Genomic DNA, 4420 nt, shown 5'->3' on the forward strand with positions numbered 1-4420 from the left:
CACTTTATTTCCAACCTTTTACCCTAACTAGAACTTTACAAGGTATAATGTTATTAACCGGGTAAAGGCCGTTAAAGTACTTTTAAAAAGACTTCCTCGTAATCAGTGTAAAAGTGTTGTAAGGACTTTTACACTGAGCTGCTTCAGTTTCGTCTTCGGATAGAATGATCTTTGAGCTCTGCTTCTGAGATGATTCTCTTCTACAGTCTCCAGTCTTTGACTTCAGTCTGAACGTCTTCAGTGATGTTGATTCTGAAACTGAAGTGAAGCTTCAGTGAGCTTAATTCTGAATGACTTCAGAATTCTGAGCAAGCTTTCTTCACTGAGCTTCAACTATTTTGAACAAATCATACTTGGTCGATTTTCGACCTAACAGGGAGTGGTAGATCTTACTTGCTGATGGAGTAAGTAACCTATCTGAGGAGTTACAGGTCTTACTTGCTGATGTGGCAAGTATCCTTTATGAGGAGTGGTAGACCTATTTTGGGATTAAGATACTCTATCTCTTTGAGGAGTAGTGTGTCTCAAGATAAAAGCAACAGGCATGGACTGTTGCGCCTGCTGAGGAGGTTGTGTATCAGCTTGACTAGATGAAGATGGTCCAGTGAATCGATATCTAGCATCGCATGCTTTTATAAGTCTCTGCATCACACGTTCGAGCTGAGCAGCTTTAGCCTTTTCTTGCTGAGTGGATAGAGCAGAAGGGACCTGAGATGCTACAGGTCGAGGATCCTGACTCACTGGAGAGGCACGTTGAGGTGTGCTATAGTCATATGGGACATCAACCTTGCTTCTTTTGAATGGATCATTAGATTTGACCGTTAGCTGTTGAGGGGTGATAGGTTTAAAACCATCACTAGAGATGTCCCCTTCAAATGATCTCCCTGGAGAATATTGGATTCTACCTTCATTTGGCATCATCCCAATTATGGGAAGATGGGAGAACATGTTGCTGGAGCTAGCTGATGAGCTAGTTCCCTTTCCCTCAGCAGAAGCAGAGTGGTCACTGGTGAGTGAGGAAGAGGATTCTGCTTCCATTTCATAATGATAATCGTTACCTTTAACAAAATACCATTTTTTCATTTCCTTAGGAGACATAACAACAGATGGAGGAATAGAGATTTCAGGTTTGACATCATCAACGAACATGTTAGCTAGAGTGGCAGCAACTTCATAGTCGCCACCAATTACTGCCTGAACTTGGGCAGGGACTTGTTCATTTAGACATTTATGATGAAACCTAGAAGCTTTTGACCAAGAGGTCACTATTTTCTTAAGATTGGAGATTTCAAGCTTGAGTTTTTCATTGTCAAGCTGAAGTTTTTGAGTAAGTAACTCATGAGATTGAAGTTCAAGGTGAACATTTCTCAACTCATTGAGTCTTTCAGATTTTTCACTTAACTCAAGAGAGACAAAGTCAAGTTTTGTTTGGAGTTCAGCACGTATGGATTCAACGAACTAAATATCACAAGAGAGAGATTCGAAGATTTTAGATTTATCTTCATCATTGGATTGGGAGTGAGCAAGTACCTTTTTGATGGTGACGTTTACCCACTGACTAAGGAGACTTGGTTTCTAGTCACTGCATCTCTATCAGCGAGTGCCATCAAGCACATGGCATCAACATACTCTTCACTGTCTAATTCATCTGAATCAGCCCAGTCATGCTCTTCAGCAATTAACCATTTTGTTGGAGTTTGCTTCTTCAACTTCAGTCATTTTAGCTTTGAGCTGATAGTATTTGTTCCTGTACTCATCAGCAGCCTTAGGAGGGTTAGTTTTAGGAGCAACAAGAGTTGGAATAGCAACTCTACAATCCTTTTGGTAGTGTCCCTTCCTACCAAATCTCCAGCATTCCTCTTGTGATTTATCAACATGAGGTTTAAATGGAGCAACCGTTTTTCGATTGTTCCATTTTTTGGAGTATCTCCTACCAGCGATTAAGGCAAATTCTATAAAATCACTGAACAATTCTTGTTTCTCTTCTTCATCAAGATCATTAACAAGAGATTGGATAGGAGATAAGAGATTAGAGATTAGAGGAGCTGGCACCAACATGGAGATTGTTGGGCTCAGCAGAGACAAGTGCAAGAGGGCCAGTAACAAAATAAGCAAAAGAGATGACATTAGAAGAAGAGGAGGGACCAGCACTTCGTTGTTCTTCATTAGTAGCTCGAATGGTTTGAGCAAGTGCTCTTTCTTCGAACTGAAGTATGCCAAAGAGAGATTCAAGATCAACTTCTTGAATCTTCTTAGTGGTACGATGTAACAACCGTCTTAGAAATGTAGTAAACAAAATCCACAAATTTTATCTAAGTTCTTGACGTGCTTTAGACTTAAGATATATGCTCACATGAAGGTCAATTCAATCTTAAATCTTGAATTATAAGACGAGTTTTTGATTTATTATGATAAAATACTAGATTTCGAGTCGTAAATGATCGTATTTAATGAAGTTTTAGTCCAAAAATGTTCGCAATAGTCCCTACATTTATTAGGTTTATTTAATATTGGAAAACTATAAATAGATTCTCCTAGAGAGAGAAACCCCATTTCTTTATCTTCTCCATCTCACCTCTCTCTCTCTCTCTAAAACACATAGTTGTAGCCTTCATACACACACAAAAATTCATCTCTTGATTTTGGGTTGTTAAACCAAAATTATTTGTACTTTTAGCTTCCTTGTGATAATCAAAACATACTTCTAGCAACAAATTTCAGGTGACAACAAATTTTGAGTTTTTGATCAAATTAAAAGTGTACTTTTTCAAGTTTATGTTCTTGATGATTTGGTCCAATTTTGATATGAAAAACGTGTTAATAGTTAATGGGTTTGTGTCTAAATGTGTTTAACATCATTTTTATGAACAAATTTGGGTCATAACATGCTTTAATCTACAAAACCCAATTTTGAAAATAAGGGAAAACTTGTTCTTGATGTGCCACCCCTTAATCATGTTATAGATGGTCATGAAAGCGTTAAAAGTGTTAATGGTTAGTGTTATTATGTATATGTGTACTAGTTTGATGTTCTAACAAGTCCTGGAAACGATCTAGATCTTCGTGTATTGATTAAAACCTTGTTTCATCCGTATTGGGTCCTAGAACGATCTCCCTAGGACGATCTTGAGCCCAAGATCGTCCTGGGCAGCCCCTTGATTCTTGGTTCTTGCTCGTTTGTTCTTGTGTGATGTTGTGATGTGTTGGTACGTTTAATGGGTAACCGATCCTTTGGATTGGTTTAGCTCAAACTCTTGATCATGAAACGATCTTGTGACTTGTTCATGTCTTAAAAAAAATGAAACGATCTTGAGCTCATAAGTAACTGAAACGATCTTGAGCAATGTAAATTGAAACGATCTTAAGCTAGACATCTAAGACGATCTTGACCCCCTTGCACCTAAAACGATCTTGACCCCCCATATACCTAAAATGATCTTGACCCCTTGTAAGCTAAGACAATCTTGAGGAGCATCCAGGACGATCCTGGCTAGCCAGTGGGACGATCTTGGCTAGCCAGAGGGACGATCTTGCCTTCCAAACCCTAGAACGACTTTGTTCATTCCTTAAATAACTAGAGCTTATTCTATATCACACCACACTTGATCCTTAATCACCTAATCAGTTCATAACAACATTATCACTTGATTAAACACCTCAAAGGCTGATCATTGACACCAAGGCTAGTTCATAATTCGATCTAAGACAACGTACAAAGTGCAAACCCTAATTAAAGTACAATTAAGACATGTTCTATCTTGATCATCAAAGTACGAGTTCTATGACTAATTGAATCGAGATTCTAAAGACTAAAGTTCATTACTAAAGGCACATACAACTCATTATACGATAAGTACTTATGTGTGAGTTCAAAGATGTTCATTATGAGTCTAGTTTATGTAAAACACTTTTGAGTCAAAACGTTCAAAGAGCTTTAAGAGACCAAATCATCAGTTCAATCAAGGACAACTCAGTGAATAATTAATCACAAGAACTAATACATGTATCCATCTATGCTCAATGATTTGTGATTAGGTTGACATCAAGACATACTTGGATTCAATAGATATATCTTACTTATATCTGTGCTCATACTCTGTGCTTGTAGAACTGCGCTTGTAGCAGATCACTGTGAGTCTTCGTAGCCCCTTTTTCCTTACTTATATTTTGGGGTGAAAGGAATACTACATATGCTTTTATACATGCCGTAACTGCTTTTACTACTCTATGGCTATCTGACTACTTGTTACATGTTAGCCGGTCCTGTTAAGGATTGTGTGTGCTCGCTTATACATATCAGTCGGTCCTGTTAAGAATTGTGTGTGCTCGCTTATACATGTTAGCCAGTCCTGTTAAGGATTGTGTGTGCTCGCTTATACATATCAACCGGTCCTGTTGAGGATTGTGTGTGCTCGCTTAT

Source organism: Erigeron canadensis, chromosome 6, assembly GCF_010389155.1.
Source record: "Erigeron canadensis isolate Cc75 chromosome 6, C_canadensis_v1, whole genome shotgun sequence".
Classification (NCBI taxonomy): Eukaryota; Viridiplantae; Streptophyta; class Magnoliopsida; order Asterales; family Asteraceae; genus Erigeron; species Erigeron canadensis.